The following is a 24241-nucleotide window of genomic DNA, read 5'->3' as shown; positions in this document are numbered from 1 at the left end:
TTTTTTTCCTCTAAAGCCACTCAAGCGACTTCAAGTAATTTCTATTGATTTGCATTTATTGGTTGTCTTCCTTGCTGTCAATTCTCTGCCTCTTGCTTGCTTTGTTTTTGGTATACCTAAATATAAATATCCCAGGCATAAAATCTCTTGAGCTCAGTAATCTGAGCTACCATGAGTTTGACAGATCGGGGAATGAACTGAGGACCTTATGAATTAAAAAACAAGAGCTGTTATAGCTTAATAAAAGAGCCCTGTCTCCTTAGCTAGGGCTGCAGCAACTTATTAGATCAGTACATATGGTACCCTGGGAGTTTGATTACATGAGGCTATCATCATGAACACTGCTGTCATTTTCAAGGAACATTCTGCACATAGACATTTTTCAGCAACATTCATACGCGATTCCTTCAGCCTTTCACATCAGAGAATTCTTGCTCCTGAAGAATGCAACAGTGTAAATACAACTGTCTGAGTACAGATGGGAATTCAGAAGATCATGAAAAAATGTGTTTCCTTTAAGTGAGTTTTACCTGCCAGGAATCTTTAGTGACTGAACTAAAAGAAACCTTTATTCAGTAATTCTTGCATTCCCTCCCACCCCTATTTTAAAGAAAAGGCTACTTTTTTAAAAAAAGAAAAGGCTACTCTGTCAAACAGAACACAAACAATTTAAAACTTTGAGGAGCTAGGGATTAACATATGACCGGTTCATCTCATTTATTAAAACATGACCTATTTCTAATCTAGTAATACAGTCTATGGGGAGGACTTTCTTTACAAATAGTGCTTTTGTGTGTCCATTTTCCAGATCACTCTCAAAAGAGAACTTTCATGTTGTTTGATGGTTGCCAGATCTGATTTCCAATTTGTATTTTTTAGGCAAACTTCTGAAATCTTAAAACACATCTAGCATGATGCAGTTATTTATTCCTTTCTTAAGGACAATAGGTTGAAACTGGTAATGGCAATGTGCTCTGTACTGTTCACCATTTGCAGAAATTCTGAGTCCTAGTTTGATGAACAGTAGGCAAACCGTGCAGTTCAGTTTTACATTATCTTGTACAATTTTATCAAATTAGAGATACAGCTGTCTCCTGACTGCTGAAAGCATAAGTCAGATCATAGAATCAGTGAACTTGAGTGCAGAAGAAACAGTTATGATTAAAGCTTTCTTTTTGTTGTTTTCAGTTCATTTTATTGAGAATGGATGAGAAAATATTTAGGGTTTTTTAGAATTTTTTAAAATCCAACACCGTTTTCCCTCCCTTTTAAGAGCACACTATCTTCAATGATTTTGGAGATCTCTTTCAAGAACTTTTCTTAGTGTGGCCTACTTTATTCTTCAATTATGATGCACTAAAGTAACTTGCATATTAGCTTACCTATGGTCTGGCACTTTATATTTACATCTGTTTAGCACTCTACATATGCTTCTTTCTGGAACACAACCTGTATTTCCTCTCAGAAGCAGCTAGGTTTTATTCTATTAAAAAATGTGGATCGGGTATATGATCCCGAGAAGAGCGTGTCCTGACAACATATTTCAGGACTTTGCAAGTACTTCCTTCCCATTGCAGCCCACCACAATGAATATGTTGAAATAGACTGACTTTTCTGCTGTGTAGAGAGACTCAGGCTCCATAACGCTGGTCAATGAGAATTCAGCAGTGACATAAAGTAACTCCCGGGCTCTAATTATTTGCTTAATAAAAAGCAAACAACACTAGTCTGTTGTAACTATCCAGAAAATTCAAGGGTGATAAGAAAGGTCTATATCAGAGTTTCTCCATGCACAGTATCTGTTGCATTTGCAAACAAAGCATATCATGAAACAAACACACAAACCCAATGCCCCAAGACTGTCTCATTTCTGTCAATATCTAGTTCTGAAAAGCACTGATATTTTAAATATATTTCCAGGAACTCAGGTGAAAGTTGTTAGGTAAGAAACCATACTAGAGGCATTTGAATACTACATTCTACCTATAAATGTCTCAGAACAGCACAAAAAAAGAGAACAGATAAATCTGTAAACAATCTAAGGCTGGAGAGTAGGTTTACGGTTTGTTCATTTTTCAGAAGTGCAATGGGATGGTGTCAAGAGGGGAAGAAGGAGGCTTATGTTGATTTCTAATGAGAAACCAAACCAGGAATAGGCTCCAAGACAAATTAAAAACTCCAGCTCACTTCAGAGACACTATTAGAAACCCTTGAAGTAAAGTAGCCCATAACAGAACAATTAGATTTGCAGGATGTGGAACAAAGTTAATAGCAAGGCGTACAGAAGATCTAGCCACTGCCAACATAATCTGGCACATGACATTTGTATTATCTATTCAGTAGACTTTATAGAAAATCAAAAATACTAAAAGAAAAGAGACCCTGGCAGAAAGGCACACAAGGTTTATAACTGGGATTTAAAAGAAAGAAAAGCTAGGTGAGGAGTGGGAAAGGACAACACAGCATATAGCTAAACACTTTGTAGCTACCACCTCAAACCACCACAATGTCTGGCATTTGGTGCTGCACTGGACTGTCTCTGCCAAAGCCAGAAAGTTGTGCAGTGCCCAAAGATGAAAACACAGTACCACTATCTCATATAAGCAACAGCTGAACCATCAACTTACCTTTTGCTACAATACCAATCTAAAAGCAAATGGGATGCTTGGTAATTTTACACTGAATACAGGAGAACAAGCCAATTGTATCTCAAACTGTGACAGTACACATGGAAAGAAAAGTAGAAGGCAAAGTGGTAAACCTCGGTGCTTACAGGTATGATCTTATCCCCATGAATTTTATAACTGAATAAGCTGAAAGAGAGACGATAGTACTGTGCGAGGAAGTGGTAAAAACAAACACATTAAACATTCACAAGGTGCACTTGTTGGAGGAACCCAAAACTAATAAATAGAGGAGATGTAAGAGTCAGACACCTAAAACCAATAAATAGAAGATAAGTTGGAGTCAGACTTCTGAGGTGACTTCCTGCTAGACAGAGTAAAGGCAATTACCATCCTGAAGCTCAGGTTGCCGAGAAAGACAGAGGCTAAAAAGAAGAGCTGGATATATTCACTGTGAGAAATGATAGAGCAAATAGGAAGAACTGAGGAGGTAACTTATTCCCTGGACATCACACTGGGGAAAAAATGAAACCTTTCACATACGCACAGGCCCAAAAGAATTATATAAATATGTTTTAAAAAGGAACGTTTTCTACTACCTATAAGGGGAGAAGTTTCTGAACAGCTGTCCAATGCCAAATATTTTCCTATGCTGAAAATGTCAGCAGGGTTCTGGCAGGTGCCTTGGAAAAACAGCCCACTTTTGTGCACGCTCAGCATCCCCTTTGGGAGACACCATTTCTGCAGACTGCATTGAAGTTGTGTTTGGCACCTGAGCTGTTTCACAGGAAACGACAACAAGTTTTTGATGGCATAGAGGGTATTATAGTCTATATAGATGTTTTAGTGTGATGGGGTGGGAGACAGAGGGGTGAGTACAGCAGCAGAGCCTCTACGCAGATTCAGAAAAGACCACAGACCTGCTAGACTAACCCTAAACAAAGAAAAATAAATTGGCAGATGAGGGCAAAAAAATAAAGTATGTAAGGTACTCAAGAATACGCAGCAAGGCTAAAGCCCTCATGGGCATGCCTGCACCAAACACAAAAGATAGTGCAAGAATGTCACGTGTCTTGGTGAGCCACACGGAGAAATTTGTTTCTCCTACAGTTTCTCAAAGCCTGGAAAGACCAAAGCCCAAGGACTCTGTGAGACAAATTGCAAAAAAAAAAAAAAAAAAAAAAAAAAAAAAGAAGAAGAAGAAAAGGGAGTGGAGATAGGCAACAGTTTAAGGTACCTTACTTGCAAGGCAGGTCTCCTAGAAAGAATGGAAAAGAAGCTTTCTGAAGAAGCTCATTTCCGATCACTGCCCAGACAGGAATTGCTCCAGAGTGACTCATTTACTCCTATAATCCTAAAATATTACCATGACATGTATATATAGCATATATAAAACTGTACATTCTGCTGCTATCAATTTAATTAATTTACTCTTGGTGAAGAAATGAACTGACATATTGCAACCTACCGTACTGGCATTTCACAAATCAGCAAGTGTGTACAGGTGCTTTCTGGATTTTTTCCAAAGAGGAGAACACTGCTATAATGCATAAAAAGGTGGAAAAATATATATATACACACACATATATATATGTATATATATATAAAGAACCACCGTGTGCACTGCCAAGTCTAGGAAAAACTTTACCTTTGTTAAGGCAAATATTTAATTTTAAATGAAATGGGGCAAGTCTACCTGAACCCCTGAGAAAGTAGAAGGACTGTCTGTCTGTAGTAAGGAAGGCTCCTCTGAAAAATGCTGAGCAACGAGAGGGAACCTAGGGGAGGAGACATGCCTAGCAGCTGGACGGCATCAAAAAGTTTCATGAAGGCTCTGCTCTTCAAAAAAAAGGCCTCTTAGGCAAGGGATCCTCTGGAGTTTCCAGAACTCCAAGGACATTTCTGAAAATTCTAACACAAATATTTCTAAGGATCATCAGGAATTAGTAGTCTTGAATGTAGATGTTAGATTCACAAGAAAATATCAGCAAGAAACTGAATATGCTCAAGGAAAAAAAGAGAGATTACACATAGAAGCCTAAGCATGGACAGGGCAAGGCATACATAATCATGCTTAGCTTCCCAGCCTTTCCTGGTCAAGACTAACAAGAACTGGTTTTATACAGGAAGTGCTAACCATGCACGAGCTTGATGCAGCTTGCAGTAGCAAGCAGACTGCCGTGGTTGTAGTTAGCTAAGGTGCTTTTATTCCACAGATAGTCAACATCTTCCTTCAGTTGTGACATCGTAACGTTTTTCCTACCTCCTTATGTGCCTACATACCTACCACTTCTTTTGTGTGTGTATGCCTGTGTAGATTTGTGCCTCTGTGCAATCCATCCACTCTATCAAAATATTTGAGATTACTTACCTGTGATATTTAAGACCGAGATTATGAAAGATCTTCAGTTTTCTAGTTTAGATAAACTTTAATCATTTGTTATTTTGGATTCTGTGTATGAAATTAATGGCTTTTAACTGATTTTTCCTTATGGCTCTCATTCTGCTCTAACACAAGTCAATAAGAGGCTTTTCCATTAACACCAACGGATGAAGAAGCAAAAACCTTTGCATCCCACTCAAGAAAGTTCCTATTCAAAATCCATTCCTGAATTCAATTGCACTGTAATTACTCAGCATCAGCAAGGACTGATTCCTAATCGCATATGGTCACCAAAACTGTGTCCTGATAACTCATAACATTTGCTTATATTTCAGGCCAAGTCTTGCACCTATATTTCGTTTTAAGCTTGTGATCTGTTATCATCACATCATGAGTCTATTTATTTGTGTTATAAAAGACAGGTATGCACAGAAGCTTTTGGAGAAGTGACGTACCCTCTTCTAGATGGGACCATGCTCTCTGGCTACATCTGCGTTAGTAAATTTAGCAGTGCCTGGGAACTTTCCCAAGCCCTGGAACGTGATCATCTCCACTATTAAACCAGAAGAGTGGTGCTTGCAGCCCATGCCAGCTGGCACTCTCCCAGACAATTCCTGGCCACGGTCTGGGAGTCAGCATGGACCAGGGACCATTCCCAATAGGCAGTTTTCATACAGACACCCTGTTTTTGGAAGCTAAGAGAAGCATAGACAGAATCCATTCTCTGCCAGGTGGTCTCAGCACCCAAGTACTACCAGATAAATGCAACTTAGAATTACAGACATACGTTTTGTGACTTTAGGGACCACTTACCTCAATGTGAAGAGATAAATATAGATTTATAACGCTATTCTGAGTTCAGATGATTTCAAATCCATTTCCATGCCAGTTTGTTGTAACCCAGAATCATTATAAGCTTATCATTCTTCTTCTTTATACACTTACTATTTTAAAAAGGAACCCAGAACTAACCACAACATCTACTTTTATTGGCTTAAGTGAGTAATTTTGCAGCTTCGAGTTAAAATCAAGGGGAGAATCAATATGGGCATCTCTGTAATTGAAAACCAGTGGGTGATAATTCTGTACTGAAAACAAGATAATAAGAATAGAGATGAAACACTGTCAGGGGAAAAGAAGAAAAGATTAAAGATACGATCTCAATTAAATATCAGCCATTATTAACACTGTATTAAAAACTTCCCTATGTTCTTTTCATAGGCTGTATATTTTTTTCTCTTTTCCTCTAATGGATGTTAAAGGAAAGAATAAATGAAATTATGTGAAAATATTATAAAACAAATTCAGACAGAATCAATCAAGTGTGTCCTTAGCTGGTAATTTATTCCTAATATCATTGAGTAGCCCCCAAAACATGAATATTTACATCCAAACCTTCTTTCTTAGCACTCTCTTTACATAGTCTTTCCTTCTACCTCAAGCTAATAATTCTAGCAATACAGAATTATCTTCCCACTGCTCAAAACATATGAAAAAAAAGGAGAGGATTTGTCTGTACTCCTTTACCCCTAATTTTTAACAGACCTGATGGTCCCAGCTCTAGACTTGTATACTCAGGAGAAAGGAAGGATTCATTCTCTAAAGAAACGGCCAAGAGGCCAACAAAACTATTTTGTCTGTAGTCTAATCTGTATTTTAAACATCCCAGTGCTAACAGTTTAAGAAATAACTCATTTTGCTTTCAGACCTTTCACAGTCTAAAACATAACGAAGGGGGGCTTCTAAAAGCTCACTGAATACAGAAAATGAGGCCTGACATATAGTTTTATTAAAAAAAAAAAAAATCTGTCCCCACAATGAACAATATCATTCAATATAAATTTTAGGTGGCTGACTTTGCCAAGGAAGAAGAAAATTATGTATTTCTTACTAATTCTAATATATGTAATAATATAACGAAAAGGTAAAGAACAGAAAAACTCAATTATGTAATGAGGAAGGACAGCAAACAATGGATGACAAAAAGCTGAAACTTTTTAATGTCTTTTCTTGCTCCAGTCTTCAAACCAAAAGATTAGTTATGACAAGGATTAGTCCCACAAAAATAACATTGACAATAGAATAAGGATAAAGATCAGAACGGGAGAAAAAAAGGACTTAAAGAATATTTAGGCAGATTAGAGGTATTGAAGCAGTTGTCAGGTGAAGTTTGCCCTGACACACCAAAGCAGCTCACTGGGGTAGCGCCTACCTTGGAGAACTTGTGGAGGATGGGAAGGAAAGGGCCAGTAGTCAGACAAATGGCTGAAAAAGGGCAGCCCTTTACCCCTTTCCATTTTTTTAAACCTCAAAACCTTTAAGGAAAGCGTAACTGTCTGGTTTTTTGCATATATAACTCATAATGAAATCACCAAAAGCCCATTAGCAGCACTGTTAAATTTACACTGATGTACAAGCAGTTCATAAATCCTTCCGAAGGGTGCAGATTTTGGTTATAAAGTGCTTTTTATCCACAGGCGGCTCCAGGTGTGCCAGTGACAGTTCAATATAATGACGCCGGCAGAGTCTGCTCTTGCAAGAATAGTTTGTCATTCAGTCCCAAGCAGGAGAACAATTCCTCAAATCCCTGTCTAGCCACACTGCCTATCCAGATATTGTACGGGTTACAGTGGAAAATGCAGATACTGTTCTCTCCTTTTGTGCCTTTGCACATGAATTGGGACTAAGAGGAATTTGCTCATGCCGTGCTTGCCAGGGGAACCATAGACGGGCAGGGGGAAGTAAACTGCACCTTTTTTATATTTTATCTGGAGTAAGAGAAGAGAATCGGAAGGTATCGTGACAGACACATTTCTTTGCCGCCTGTCTCCTGGGACAGTACAACGGCATATCGTCCCACATGCAGGACTCAGCCTACAGCCACAGAGTGATGGTCATTAAATAAGACAACTGTGGTATCAATATATCTGAATACAGTCTTATAGTACTTAGGTACTATATGAAGAAAATAATCTCTCTAATAGAGTTCAGTATTTTAAAGCCTGCTGAACATATTACTGATTTTAATTATAGATTCTTTGAAGTGTCTTTCAGTCACTTAGGGTAATCTCTGCCTTTAGAATACTAGAGACTTACCACTTTGAATATTACTGACAAGATTGCTATTAAAGTGCAATCAGCTCTTTAATTTTTGCAAGTTGTGTCAAAATGGTTTAAGCATATTTTAATTTATGAGAGTTACCTTTACTCTTCCTCCTAGAACAACGACACAAAGTCAGATGTCATTGCCACCCGCACTGGGCAAAATGACTGATCCAGCATGAAAAGAGCAGTACGTAGTTACACAGAACTTGTGTTAAGATTCTGAGCATGCCCAGCATAAACCAAATACCTGTAGAAACATCGGCCGACCCATACTACATGGAGCACTTGTGGAGTTAATTAAAATGCTACACCATCTCACTAAAAAAGCTGATCTCTGAGTATTTGCTATGGTGTAATTGTGGCCACGATAGTCCAGGGACACAAGCGGACGCAGTTTGCAGGATGAGATAACATATCTTTTTAGACCAACGAATACCACTGTCATGTCTACAAGCCCACGTTGGGGTTACTGTACATCACAGTCCAGGCTCATTACAGGAATTCTTTTTTCAGTTTTTGCACAAAAAGTTGCCTGCACAACCACACACAGCTGAAAAGATGAAAATTGCCTCCCATGCAAAGAGCCTGCGCAAAGCCCAGGAATACTGCTTTCGTTCCAGCTAAGCTCTTTGCAAATGGCCAAGTGCACACTGAGCATTGTAGAGGTTTTTGACTTGGAATATCTCACTAGTAGCAAATTATCTTTTCAAAAATCGCTGCTGGAATTGTCATTGAATGCCGCTTCTGACAAGTCCCGCACTACGCTATGTTACTGCGGCAGCATCCTTAGTGCCTTCATCCCCACAATGTTTAGTGAGGCACAAGGAAATAGTATTTCTTCTCCGTATAAGCAGCAAATAGAGACCTGAAGTGACATTGTGGTTTACACCTAAAAACTACATGAGTTGCCTGTGGCAAAGCATGATTAAATCTGTGTTTCCTGAATCCCAGGCAATATCTTAACCTAATCGCCTTTCCTCATGCTTATGCAATGGTCCACCGAATTTAGGGTAATTCACAATTTCCCCATTTCAGGGAAAGGGGTATTTAAATGGGAATGAGTAGTTTCCCATTTAGTTCATTTTTCAAGTTTGGGGAAAGGACTGCAGTTTCAGGCAGTCTGCAGGACTCACTCAGGTCCTATTTGCACCACGAGGACAGGCAGTTTGGCACACTGCACTGCCTCTGTGCAAGGGGAGAGCTGTGCGGCCGTGGCCAACAGCACCTCCTCCACCCCTGCCCTCTGCACCGATAGCCTCCGAGCAGCAAGAAGAAAAAAGATCTTGACTCTCTCCTAAAAGGAAAATACAACAGGAGATTCTCCATTTCACAGCAAATGACAAGTTGCACTTCAGACCAGGTCCTGTCTTCTACCTCAAGACTGTATAACCAAATAGCACTTCCAGCCCCGTTAGTTTTAATCACAGTGGTAGGGAAATGTGATAGATTCCTTCAGATGAAATGGACTTGAATGATTTCTTCTGTTACATACACAAACTGCCTGAACACATTTCTACCATTAGTAGCAACACTTTAAGCCTTGGTGGAAACTCTCTTCCCATATTCTATATGAAAATATTTATTGGTGTAAAGCTCTCCTCTGAACAACTGTTGGTATAATTTACACAAAAAAGTATGTTTATAAATAATTTGCTAAAAGATAATCTATTGTTACATAATTACTGGTTCCAGCAGGACAATTGCTGTAAATCATAGGCATAAGCAGCTAGTCTCTAACATCTCCCAGTACCTTCTGCACACGCTAATGAAGTCTGACTATTAGCCCTTTCTTAACCATTTATAAACATGCATAAATATTATGTTCTTGAACAGAAATTTTTGCTGACAGAGTAGCGTTGAATTAAGGTGCAACGTTTCAGAGATTTTGCTGGTAGAGATCTCATTAGCATGGATACAATTATACCTGCATGAAGATAGTTGTGTTGATATAGCTTTTTCTCTCACACTTTCTTTCTGAAAACTAAAATAAGCAATCCAAACAAAAAAGTTCTTTACCCAATATAAATTTATCTCTATACTATGTGACAAGCTGCATCTTTTCCATTGTAAAAACTAACCTCATATTCACCCATGAATAGGTAAGGCATATTCACGCCTGAAATTTCACCCATGGCCTACAGAATTGCACTGCTATGGTGCTGGCTCTTTTCCCCAGCAATTAATTTCAGCGTGTACTCGGATGCTTTGGAGGCAGAGAGATCATTATGGACACATACTCTCAGGAAAAAATCAAGTAAATGGAAACTTACTTCAATAAGCTTAAATATCCTATCCCCCTTTTTTTTAATTGGTAGGTTTTAAACTGATTTTGATTGTTTTTAAATGCCTAATTATCCTTATATAAATGGCACAGTATCATCCTTGAAGTGCTGTACTTGGTGCCCTGTGCTGTTTGTTATTTTGCATTACAATTATCATGCAAAGCATAGAAGGTGACTTTAAGCAGCTCATTTGAAGTGCTCTTTTCTTAAAAATAATACCTTTTTGAGGCTATTTACATAGATGTTTATCTCCTGGTTTTAAGAAAAATCAGCCTAATTATAACAACACAAAAGTTTTTATTATGGGTTGAATCCTGAAATGTAAATGGGCCATTATAAAAATCCATACTGAAATTGTAATTTGCTTTTTTTTTTGTGTCTGTGGATAAACAAGCCATCCTGCATTGAAATTAATTATACAGATACACAAAATATTAAATGATAGCAGAGCATATGTGGCAAAATAGCTCAGGGGTTTGAAGAACTGAAAGTTCTTTTGACCTATATACCATGGCTGCTGAAAAGAAATCCTTGCCTACTGCCCAAAAAACAACCACAACAAAACCCCAATCTTGTGCAGCGGATGTGTATTCCATTTAATGAAGCTTCCAGTTGCCATGGCTATGATAGCCTTAATATTGTAGGCTCACAGCAAGGTTGCAATTAGTATTTGGATTTAGAAGAGGGAAGATAATGATTTCATACTGAAACTTCTTGCTTAATACTCTTATGGACATAAAACTGCTTGCGGGTTTCAAACCAGCTATTCCTAGGCTGCAAAACAAAACAGAATCTGTATTATTTGGCTTTGAACCTGGTACTTCACAGACTTATATGGCCTGGTGTCTTCAGAACTTAAATGCAGTTCAGTTCACTCTTATATATGTGTTCCTCTCACAGGATGAAAATTTGCAACTTCGTTCATTTGCCTTGTCACAGTTCTGACACGAAGCACTTCAGACGCTGGGAAGTGCCTTCGCCTAGCGCTTACTAATCCTTCCTCTCAAAGAGTAATGTACTTCTCAGTACTTTGAGGTCTACTGGGTTAAGGTGCCAGACTAAAAACTATTCCTCCAAACAGCAAGTCCTCATCTCCCAGGCCAAAATGGATTCAACTGACTCACATTGACAATTTTTGTATGTCAGCCTGCCAGTAACATAGGACTGGCCGAGAACAAGCTCTGATGGAGAAGAAGAGACCTAATCCTTGTAATGGAAGCCTTAAGTAGATCCTCTGGATAAAACTGGCTTACTTTACTCTTAAGCATCTATTGCTACTCATTATTCATGTCTGGGAACTTCTTGTCTGCTGCTGCTTGCAAACTGGAGACTGCCATTCTCCAATATACTGGCATTCTGCTAGCTTTTACCTTGCTTCAGAGGAAAGGGAAAGGCAACCGTTGTGGACAGTTACAGAAAGATTTATCCAACAGATAAATATCTGCCTGATTTTTTCAATTTGTGTTTAGATTTCATTCTCATACTGCTGAGTGCAACTCTCCGTGGTTCTGTTTTAGATCTTTGAATCTTCCCATCCCTTTAAATATGCCCCCTTTTCTTCTAAGTCTGTTAAAATCAAGCCTCATGGGTATCTCACTTCAATGAGTCCTATCAGTTGGCTGTGATATCTCAAAACTAGTATTTCCTCTTCTCATTTTTAATATAATTAAAGATGCAGTAGATGTTATCTCTAATATTATGAGCAAAAGAAAGTAGCTTACTAATCTTTCCGTATCACTTTGAATACCTTTGCTATCTTGCATCTTATTTACCGTCCTTCAAAACCGTACACTGGTGGAAACGATTTGTAACTTTTGAGTGGGTCTGGCAATAGAGGTCTTATGCCTAAGCTACTATTGTAGGAGTTCTGCTTGGTTGTGGTAATGACTCACATCATGCCAGCCACAAAGATTTATAATAATCAGCACAACACTAAAAGTGAGATCACACCCTGGCCTGTTTGCTGGGATGTTGTATGTGTAGGTTATGATGTCCTGCAAGAAAGGAACAAATATTTTCTCCAAAACACAGCTACACTTTCTTTTCTTCCTGTGTGGCACATCACTCCCCACCTTTTCCCTGGTAGCCTATATCTAATCAGCTTTCTTCCAGGTCATCTTTTTTACCTCACCCCTCCAGAAAGGGGTCCTCAGACCTAATGCTCAGCCCTGTCACATGTCTTTGTAGCTGGCTGCAGGCTTGCCCCTGCCCACTACACTAAGTCACTGGGAACTACGACTTTCCAGAAGTCATCTCAGAGAAAAAAGCAAGACAGATCAGCAAGACTGATTTTAGGGGGAGAGAGAGAGAAAGAATAAGTCTAGCTGGACTTCACAGAGACTAAATAGGTACTGTGGAGCACAAAGACTTACTCAGGCTTGCTCTGAACTTGCTAAATAGATGCTGCTAGCCATATAGATGCAGAAGTACTAAGCACATCTCAGACTGTAAAACCTACCTCAGAATTAGGGTAAATGCTTGGGCTCTCACTGTTATTGGCTATTCCAGAGGAAAGGGATATAAAAGCTGTCTCTCTGAATACTCCCTTATTTGAGCATAGTCTCACAAACACCTTAATCTTGGAAAAAGGTAAGAGCAACTGCCTATATATTTGTTACCTGCCATCTATGGATGCATCTGGCAAGTCTTGGCTCCTCGACTCACAGCTCTTGACCTCTTCTTTCTCTTGCTAGAGACTTTAAAACTGTTTTCTAAACATCTGATTTTTCCACTAGCTGCACCTCCTGGTAAATAATACCATTTGCTTTTACTTTTGCTTCATCCAGCTTGATACAGTATGTAGCTTAGCAGCAGTCTTGATGGGATAAACAGCTGGACTTCTCCTGCTGTACGCAGTGGCTGACAAGCACTAGCTGCCTATTTAACTCCTACAGCTGAAAACTAACTTGTCCTCCACACTTGCCATTTTCCATGGATCACTGATTTCAGATCGTTTGTCCCCTGTAACCTTTGACCTGTCAATGTCTCCAGACAAGTAATAGCAGCAGTTTAGGGGCAGGACCCCGCACTAGGGATTCTAATTGTTGCTAATGGTGACCCTACTGCATTAGCAAATTTTAATTCTTCTTATGTGGCTTCCCCTCTATTCAGAGGATCCCATTTCTAATAGCCTTTGCCTCCACAATTTCTGCAAATGTTATCTGGCCTGTGATTCCTGGGAAACAGCCTCTCTCATCTGACCCATGGGACGCCCATGCATAGTCGGAACTTGGGTCGCTTCCAATTTACATTTTTTTCCCCTAATCCACAACACTAGCAATTGTTTTTTGAAATACTGCATCTGGTATAAAGGAGTCACCCAGAGGCTGGGAATGAACAGCTGATACTTGTCAAAAAGATGCATAGTCTGATCCACAGGTTATCACTATCTTTGATTCAATCAGCTGTGCCTGTCTCCAAATATGATTCTTCCCATGGCTTGCACTAGGCACAGGTCCTTATCTGCCTCTACCAGGGCCAAGTTTAGATTTGGCATAGCAGATTCTCCCTCACTTGAGCTATTTCCAAGGTACATGATGGAATGAAAGCCTTAAAAAAAAAACTCTCCTCAAGGCTGTTCCTCTCCCCCACTACCATCTGATTTGCTATCTCTACCATTATTTTAGGAGGGCAAATCTTCTCTCTGTCTCCTTAGAAAAAGGTTATTAAAACAAAAAAAATACAGATATTTTTCTTTTTATATTTGTGTGCCTGTAAGACTCATAATCTGCAGTGGAAATTGCTGGTAAAGATGCTTTGGGTCTCTGGCTAACAGGCGCTGCTAGATACCAATACTTTCTTATCAGTTTAGCCATTTACAGAAAGAAGTGCTCAGAGCTCATCCACTGCCCCCAGATTCCAGGCTTTTCTGCACAGCTAGTAAATCTTTCCTCCACCAAATATGCTTTTGTCATTTTAAGTCTACTGCTACCAGCTGCAGTACTTGTCTTTGGATTTCAAAGGGTGATTGAAACATTGCAAGTAACAAATGTTATCTATCTTTAACTTTGCTAGACAAAACCCAGGAGATCCATGACAGAACCAAACAGATACAGAACTACTTCTTCAGGGAGAAGTGGTGTGTGCTGCCCCTTACACCTTATTAAGGGCTTGCCTAATAACCCGATACTCAGACAGATGTTGTTCAGAATTTAGGAGGGAAAAAATGGAAGATATTTTTTATAATGTTCCATTTCTAGTCTCTATAGCTCTAAAGAAGAATTTGAGGAGTAATGAATACAGCGCTATCTGCCTAAATTTCCAAACAGAGAATTAGAGAAGAAACAACCTGGCTCCCTACCTACTTCCAAAGCAGACCTATGCTCTTGTTCATCAAGTGAGGTGTGGACAGAACTTATGGGAGTAGAGCTCAAAAAACAAAAACAAACAAATAAACCACACATACACAACCCTCCCTCCCCCCCCCCCAAAAAAAAAAAACAAACTTTCCCCTTTGTCTCTACTGACATTGTAATAGTGTTGGATACCCATGTCAAATTCTTGCACAATGAGTGCTTCACCTCGAGCACAAAAATATTTATTGCAATTATTTGGCAAAATAACTTTGCAAAAACAAATAACTGAAAGGAAGCTTTGATATATTTTCAGACATTTCATGAAACAAAAGGAAACGTAAATTCTGTGATTAAATCACACATAATGAATTATTCATCCAGCCCTTTTCTGCATTAATCAGTTAAAACAAGGTGATAACACAATTTAAAAAAAAAATAAAAAACCTAAGGAACTGTAAGGAAGTAAGCAGCAATCTGAAATGTGAACCGGAATAGTACGTGCATAATGAGATAATGAAGATCCCTTTCAAGACAGAAGGAAAAGGGGCAAAGACAGTACATGTTCTGAGCAAAGCAACAAATTCATCTTTTGTGACCTTGATCATGCCAATTCCAAATGAGACAGCGTTTACAGAGGACATACAAGGAGCCTAAGATGTCTGAAGTTGTCCTGAGAGTTACCTTACCCGCACTACACTCACAGCCACTAGAAAAGAGCCTGCTCAGAGTCAGGATTGACCCCAGGCTCAGTACTTTTATCTTGCTCCTTGGAAGAAGGATTCAGCTCTGGGACTGAAAATGGGAGAATAAAACACCAGTTTCACGGTCTAGCTAACAGAACATGTTCTCTGCCTTACAGGAAGCTAGATTTGGACTAAAAAAGCAAGAAGCAAGCTTTGGGCTAGTCATATTGATCTAGGGCTGTAAACCAACATGTTGAGGACAGAGGAAGAGCCTCACTTACTTGTTGGGGGAGCAGGATGGGACCCAAACCAGGACAGCAACCCCTGTGTGACAGTACACATTTGGCACTGGGAGAAGTGGGACTAGCCACTATTTAAATCTGTGCCTGGAAGTGGGAAAAGCCAAGACTAACCACTATTTAACAGGCTCCACACTTTTAATAACACCAGAAAGAGAGTGCGAATGGTAGCATAAGCATTCACACAGTGAACTGCCTCACCCCAGAAGGTGGAGCAAGCTCAAACCTAAGCTTTCTGCCCAGCCTTGTCAGGGCTCCACTGGACCACTTACAGGCATATATATATATCCATACCCAAGCATTTGAGGTGTGGATTCATCACAGAGGTATTGACTAGCCGGCACACTGTAGAGTCCCATGCAACATGGCAGAACTTACATACCATTTAGATCAAGGCTGCATCTATCCCAGGTCAGGGCAAGATTTCGCAGTACTCTGTGGGATCCCCCTCTCACAAGTTGAGAGGCAATACATGGCAGTGGGAGCCCCCTCTAGCACCCACCAGCATGCCTTCATGAGCCAAGCCTCGCTCGTGAGCTATGAGATAGGCGCTCTCCTCCAGAGAAGCGGCTCACTGCAGAGTTGATTTTAGCACAAAAAGTTTGCCCAGCCCTCATCAGGTTAGCAAAAAAATTCCATGTTAGTGCAATGCCAGTCATATTAGCATATCATGCCTAATGAGAAAAGCCTGTATTTATCACTGTAGAAAATAATAATGGATCTGTTAAAGCTGTATATACTAAGAGTATCAATGACAGCTTAAGATAAATGTAATTTTTTCACATTTTAATAATCACATACTAAGTTCTTCACATTAATTTTGTACTTCATTTATTCACATTAGAAAAAACACTTTTATGGAATTTACTCTATTTATGAATATTTATCAAGACTGTTCTGTGATTTTTCCAGATTCCTTTTCCCTTGACCCCTAAATGTCTCAGCTTGAACCTGCGTGATATATATGCATACGTATATATAAAGAGACTCTAAAGACAGAAAGAGAAGTGGCATTTGGAATTCCAACCTGCTGAGAAATATTTACTCTTACTTCACTTGACTTAAAAGTAGCTGAAGGGAGTTACTCTGAACAGTAGTTTTATGCGTTGTAAAAGCTATCAAAGTTGCACACAGTTGCATTTTACAGAGACTCAAAGGAACGCTCACACTTCTTGGCAGGTAAGTTAAGCCTGTGGCACTGTCTGGAGACAAGGTTGCAAAGGTGAATCAAGTGGTCCTCAAGATCCAAATCATTACATGAATTTAAACATTTTCTCAGCATCTGTATTCCCCAAGCCACAAGTGTGCTTCTCTGTCAGTTAAACCTTTCAAAATGCTAATGCTCTCTGAATGGCTACAACTATTGTAGGCGCCCGTGGTGCCCAAAAGAGCTCCAACACAGCCTAGTCCACATGCCTAACTAGTTGGTTTTGTGGATTAAGCAAAGGCAGGTGATTCCTCTCAGTAAGGTGTTAGCCTAAGACACGGAATATTATTTTTGGAGACCAGACAGGAAACACGCTGGAGAGCTGCACCTAATTTTCAGAAGAAAAAAAAACATGCAGTCCCTTAATAAGTTGGCAGCAGCTGCTAAGTTAAATTACTTTAAGATGCAAATATGAAGTACTATGTCGATGCAAATACAGTACAAAGCAATGAAGATATAAAAGTCTTGAAATGAAGACTGTAGGAGCCATGTTCTTTTATAAATAACTTATTTTAATATGTTTTCACTTTAAGTCCTCTTCTGCCACCACCACTCCCCCCTCCATCCAAAAGAGGCAACTGTTAGTTCCTAGAAATTGATTTGAATGCACTTACTGTGAGATGCTATGAATATCGCCATCAGAGATTACGTAGTATGTCTTCTTCCCTGCCACCTTTGCCCGTCAGTTTCGGCTTTTCAACTTATGTTGCAACAGTTTCTTTTAACTAATGCAGCATTATTTTGTGCTTTATTTCTCTGCTGAATTCCAGAGGTCAAAATTAACCTGTAGCAAGAGAAATAAAATAAATATAGGTCAAGCTATTAATTGGATGACCTAGTAAGAACTTCACAATAGAGTCTGAAGGCCAAGAGTTTTCAAAAGCGGATGGAAATGAGATTTTTTTGTTGATATTATTGTAAGAAATCGCCACTTTAGTGCCTGCAGTCAGTTCTAACCTTGAGTTTACTTTAGGAATAAATAGATAACAGCAAGCCCAACAATAAGACCTGCATGAATGTCTTTGTTTAACATAAAATGCTTCTTTCAGAAAAGTGAATGGACAGCAATAAGTTTTCAGGGTAGAAGAACTAAAAAATAATGCTCTCGAAACCTGTAACTCTAGCCATCACTGTGCAAGAGACTCAAACAGGTCACTGAAGACCCTTGCATAATTAGATGACTGACTTCCAATAATATCCAGAGGAATTCCAGGACCAACTGGCAGCAAGAATTAATAGGAAATGTTTCTCCATAATCCCCTTTTCATTTTCTAAGATGTCAGCCTTGCCCTCCTATGCCCAGCTGTCTTGTAACTAGTTTGGTTATTCCTTTGCAATTATCACTTCCTCTGAAGAAAAAAGATGCTTTAAAATGGTTAGTTCTATCATGGCATTACATGCAAAAAAAAGTACCAAAAAAAAAAAAGCATGAATGTGATTCTTTAGTTTTTCCACAGAAATGTTCCACCCATGACAAGAGCCAAAGGGAGACATCCAACTTACTGCAGGGGCCACTCTCTGTGCTCAGAGTAGGACCAGGAGCCAGGCTCCGCTCAGAGGGCTTCGCACTTCTGGCCTCCACCAGCTTCTTCCTTTCCCTTGTCTTAGCTGGGGGAGGGAGGTGATGTCACTGCTGCCCAAACGCTGCTAACTGGCAGCGAGCTGTGAATGAGGTAGGGGAAAGCCTGACAGGATTCCACATCCGTCAGAGCTTTGAACTACATCTTCCCAGACCTTTTCCTTAAAGTGAGCTCCCCAAAGATTACCAAACTTTAAAAAGCCAAATTTAATTAGATTATAAACTAATTAACTGGCTTTAAATGGAAAAAACTCAAAAGAGGCTAGGTAAAGCAGAACAGAAGTAAAAAAGTTTTAGACCCAAGCCTTCCCCTGCCAGCTATATTCTTGCAAGTAGGTCATTGCTTCCAAGCATGCATTTAAACAAATTAATGACTCCTCTATTTTGCAGCAAACTGCACAGGTACTACAGTACCCCCCTCCCCTCCCCCAATCCCTAGGAACCATTCATTCCCACCACCAGAGACCTGGCTGGGGGTTTTATACCTGGCTGGGGGTTTTATACCCTACTCTCTACAGCAACCTCTTTGCCCCATAAGCATGAGTCCCAAGCCCCCAGTCCTTATGCTCACCTTACTTCCACCTGGTCACTGCAGGCAGGAAGCTTCTTTACTCCCACACTCAGCTGTTCGCCCTAGAAGGAGCAGTCCCACCTGAGCCACTTCCATCTTAAAGGGCAGAAACACCAGCTGGAGGCAAAGAAGCCAGATATTGCCCATAAGTCTGTATCCTGGACCCATTGTAAACCTCCCTCTACACCTGTAAGAGCTGGCTCCATCCCACACTGGATATACACAGTTGATCACATGGTTACAGGTATCCAACAGACCTGAGAGTCTTGGTCCAATGTGCTCCTAGTGCAAAGCACTGCAAAGGGAGTATTTTAGATTAGCTTGTTCTTTAGGTTGTGCTTTATTTCTGTGCTGAATGTCTTTACTTCCAGTTGGGGAAGTTACATTCGGGAGAAGAAAGGCCTCGACAAACACAAATGAAGAAAGCACTGGCCACAGTTTCTTCCTGGTGCCCAACAGTATAGGAAATGAATAAGCATAGCAGTTGTCTTCATCTAGGCATGCCAGAAACTACCACCAGGGTGGCGGAAAGTGAGCTTCCTCTCACTTCCCAAATACCCAATTGCCACCCAGCTGTTGTGGAGTCCCCTTGTTACCAAGAAAAACAGAAATGAAGGCTGGACAATATGAGTATGCCAAGTGCACTAAAGCAGATTCCTCACTAAATCTCACAGTAAAGTCACAAAGAATACAGTTTGCCTCCTCACTGAGACAAACTTGTAAGTTTTCAGCTCATTCCCACTCTCTACTTCCGTTCTTCTGAAAATTAAACATAAACTCAGCCGTCCAAAACAGCTAGTAACTTCTGAATTTGAATAGTCAACTGGGATTTGAAAAGTTCTGGATTTTAGACCCTGCTCTGCCTGATTAAATCAAAGCACTTGAAGTTGGATCTCTCCCATTCTGGAGGGGTATTCAACAAGCTACATCCCAATAGACCACAGTCGCGTCTGTCGCAGTGTATGGATACAGAAGACTAGAGGCTGGAGCAAAACTGGGAAAGGGATACTTGGACTTTCCTTTTGGAATTGTGGCACTTGCTTTCCATAATTAAAAAGTCATTCATAACAGCAGAGATCAGGTCTCACTCATCTGAGTCTTACTGCTGAAATGCAGTCTGTTACTCTCTAAGAAAAGGGATTACCATTTAGTAGATTAAAATGCAGCGGCTCCAAATAGGAACAGTGGCGAGGAAGGCAGAGTGAAAATATCGGAAATACTGGAGAGTTTTCAGATATTTAGAATTAAATAAAAATAACAAAAAGAGCCATTTGGCATAGCAATATGAAGCTTCCTGTCTGTAAGTCAGAAATGTTAATTTCTTCAAAGTTTCTTGCAACAATAAAGCTAAAACCTAATAGTACTGGAGGATACTAGATTGGTTGGTCTTTGCAATGTCACACCTTTGTGGGACAGCTTTGAGAGAGGCAGCTGCCACAACTAGGTATGATTTCTCTACCCTCCTAAGGAGCTACCTCCCTTTCCCGATTGTCCGCTGTACCATGAGCTTTGTGGAGGAATTGCGATGCTTTGAGCAAAGTGAAGCTGATGAATCGCTTTCAGCAAAAACTCTGAACGTTAGATACTAAAAAGAAACAGAACAAGTTTGAAGGGGCCTCTTCTCCAGTATTAATTTTCCATTTGCTTATCTGTTTTGACTGTGACAGAGAAGTTTTGGATTATATGGTGTCCCATTATCTGCTATCTGAATATTTTCTGTGGTGTCCTGCAATTCCATCATGATTACACCATCGTAATGATGATGCTCTTGTAAACCACAAACGAGAGATATCTTATGCTGATGCTTATCTTCTTACTGTATGGTTTCTGTCTTTACACTTTGTTTTTACACAGGCTGAAGCTCCTAACCCTAGCAACTGTAGCATTCAGTTTGGAATACTCCAGGCTGACCAGAGGAATTCCTCCTGACCCTGACTTTTGCATTTTTTTGAAAAAGCAAGGCAAGGTGAAACAAAAACTACCCAAAATTCAGCACAAATAAATTTGCCTTTGGGCATTCTGAGAAGATGAATAAAAATTTGCTCATGCAAACAGAGAACCAAGGTATACGAACTGAATTTACTGTAGTCACGAGAATAGAGCCACTATCTGACCAAAAGGGAAAATAAATTAAATAGGTTCTGTCACCCTGTGGGTAAAGTGGGATGTTTTATCTACTCCTGGGGCACTTAGAATACTTTTCAGAATGACCTCTGAAAAAGCAAGTGCATTCCTCTAACATGCATCTTAAGCACATATCTAAAAAGACAGCTATTTTAACTAGAATCAGAGGGACTGATTCTAGCTCCCACTTAGCTCCTTCATATGACAACTGTGGTATGTGGCCACTATTCTAGGGGGACAAGGCTGCCTAGAATAAATACGCAGAGCTCTATGTGGCCTTTTTTCTGCAAGTACTAGTACAGAAAACACCATGGAAGGGAGCTGGGAACTCTGAACAACCTCTAAGAGAAAGTTTTAATCTTATAGCACCCTTCATGCCTGCTTTATTTGCTTTTGAGAGAATTGTTTAAGCCCTACCTTTGGACCAGAAACAAAAAGACAAAACATTATTTAGCTTTTTGTACATTTCTTTCCCATCATTTTTTTTTTCTCTTTACAAAAGGAGATCAGAGTCCAGATTGTTGCTTCTACTACAGAAGCAGCATGAAAGACATTTCAATCTCCTTTTTTAAACTTACAAAAATAAATTAACAGTAGATCCATTGAACCATGGAGGGAACGGAGGAAAGGCAGTGATAGCATTTTTTCTTGCTCTAGTTCGAGGATTGCAACCACGAGCATAACAATTATCTTAAGACTTGCAAATGTAGATGGGGTAAGTACTGTATATAGGTAGCGTCCTGTTTGTAACAAAAGTTATTGTTTGATGCCTCAGAAGAAGAAAAAAAAATCTTCTCATGATGCTTCTCATAACACCTTAGTCCCAATACTGAAGAGACTGAGTCACAGCCCCAGATGTTGATTGTCTAAAAACATATTGATACAAAGTTGGCAGCAAGAGCAACAGGAAAGAGTTGGCACAGGAGAGTTAATTATTTTTGGTACTTTCAGTGCAGCAACTTCTGTTTACTGTTGTAAAATAATCACAGGTGATACAGACACATCATAAGGTAGGAGAGCAGGGCTTATCCCATTAGGAAGGAATGTTTTGTCATTCTAATCTGGCAAAGTTGCACTTGAAAATTTAAAAAACAGTCTTTATAGCAGCTTTTGTAGCTGGATTATACTGCGGAAAGTGAGAGTATATAACCGTCTAGTCAAAGCTGCGACTTGCTAAACTAACATCCCTGTAGTTTTCCAAGGTGATGAAAATAGTGCTACAAAATTAATTCTAAACATACTTCTATCCTTGCTCAGATTTATATTAGCTGTCCTGTTGGCTGCCTTGGAATATGAACATTTGGAAAAGTGTTCTTAAATATAAGCAAAGTCTCTACATACTTTAAAGGTTATTTAATTCTACCTGTCATGTGAGATGCTTTCTGAGTATCACACAGCAGTTACAAACATTGGTATGAGGAATCAACAGTAATGCTGAAGGATGGTGTAAGGCTAGATACAAACTTTTCATCATTTCAGCACTAAGTGATGTGATATTTTCACAGCCAGAGAAACCAATCTTCATTTTCTAGAAGAAAATCCTATAGAGTTTAGTACACATCAATTGATTAGCTAATAAAGACAACTATTCTTGTTCTTTAAATGCAGTAGCACTCATTCAAATCCAAGCTAGTGCCTGTCTTTCAGATATCAGAACATGGCCACATTTCTGATAGATTAGGGATTTTGCTCATCTCCGCCAGCATGCTTCTGGAGAGGATGTTAGTTCCTCCACTAAACAGTTTTAAATCCATATGGGTTAATTTTTACAGAGGGAGTGCTGGATGAGGGTTTGTTCAACAACACAGTAAAATGTGGTTTTATAAGAGCAGGTTTTGACCTTGCTACTGGCAGAGCGAGAGCCGACTGCCCTGTGTGTGCACGGGGCTTTGAACGGACGCGGAGCATCTGCCCAGTTCCTTGGCATAAGGCATCATGGCCTTAGGACCTATCAGCTATGAAGCAGTTTCACTTAACCTCAACCTCCAGAGATATAGGTTTGCTTTTCACTGTTTTCTTAAGCGCGCTTGAAATGAGCTAGCCTAAAAACAGAGAACAAGCCTCATCCAAAACTCCTTGCTTTTCTCCTGGGAAATCAAGAGTTAGGCTTTAGCTTATCAGCGACTCCAGGCGAGCAAATATTGGTCCATTTGTAGAGACCAACTTGAGCTAGACCCTTTTTTGTCTTGAAGCCACAGGCTGCACGGCTTTACCACTTGCTAGGCATGTTTCATAGTAAGTTATGTAAATTTTGTATTAAAATTTGGAGGAACAAAAGTAAATGTATTGTTATTTTGTTTGTAGTCTTGCACTGGGTTATTTTAAAGTCTTGCAACCCTGGAACAGAAAGAATGCCACGCTCTCCTTATAGCAAACGCAAAGTGCACATAGTCAGAAAAGTGTTCTAAATTGTCTTCAGCCACAAATTATTTACTGAAAAAGTTAGCAAATGATTTTCCGAGAATTATTCAATCTGGCAGGGCACAGGTCTAAAAGAAAATAAGAAAAAATAACCTATCAAAGCTCACCATTTTCCATTTTCATCTCTAGCTTGGAGCCTATAACTCTTTTTTTTTTTTTTTTGACAAATATGTAGAGTAATAGCCAATAATACATAATTCTACAGAAAACTGGTACCTAACTGGTGCCGGTATATAGCATAAAACAAAACACTAATACTAGACACTGGTGCTTAGAACTTATTGAGACTTTAATATTGATTGAGCATATCCTTAAAAATTTGCCATTTCATTTGAAAAGTGTCAATGCAAGGCTTAATACTTACCCTTACAAGACATCTGTATAGTAACATAAACACACAGGACATCTGAAATAGCCATCTGGGTAGTTAAAATTGAGACTTCAGTTCAGGAGACATTTTTAAGAAAATAATAATAGTTTTGAGCGTCCCTTGCTTTCATGTTGGGAACGAGGAAAGATAACTGCATTTTCCAGGGGAGTCTACATCACATCTGTTGTGGTTTAGTGCTTAAGGCACTGACTGGGAGTGCAGAGGGCTGAGTCTCCACTTCAGCTGACTGAGCAGAGCTCACTTTGGAGAGAGCGCGGATTCGGCTCGAGTGTTACAC

General features: G+C 39.6%; 1 protein-coding gene across 5 annotated transcripts in view; it reads right to left on the bottom strand.

The window, feature by feature from the left end:
• SOX5 (SRY-box transcription factor 5) overlaps nucleotides 1-24241 on the bottom strand; it is a 724053-nt gene that overhangs the window by 687761 nt on the left and 12051 nt on the right. For 3 of the 5 annotated variants that reach the window (XM_068949602.1, XM_068949513.1, XM_068949503.1), the window contains exons 2-3: nucleotides 19029-19145; nucleotides 17493-17662 (exon numbers count right to left, since the gene is read on the bottom strand). The gene's annotated coding sequence lies outside the window, so the exon portion shown is untranslated. The remainder of the gene's footprint in view (nucleotides 1-17492; nucleotides 17663-19028; nucleotides 19146-24241) is intronic. The other 2 variants (XM_068949596.1, XM_068949463.1) reach the window with 1 other exon arrangement.

The sequence above is a fragment of the Struthio camelus genome, chromosome 1 (assembly GCF_040807025.1).
Source record: "Struthio camelus isolate bStrCam1 chromosome 1, bStrCam1.hap1, whole genome shotgun sequence".
NCBI classification, from domain to species: Eukaryota; Metazoa; Chordata; class Aves; order Struthioniformes; family Struthionidae; genus Struthio; species Struthio camelus.
This window is presented reverse-complemented; position numbering and strand designations above follow the sequence as displayed.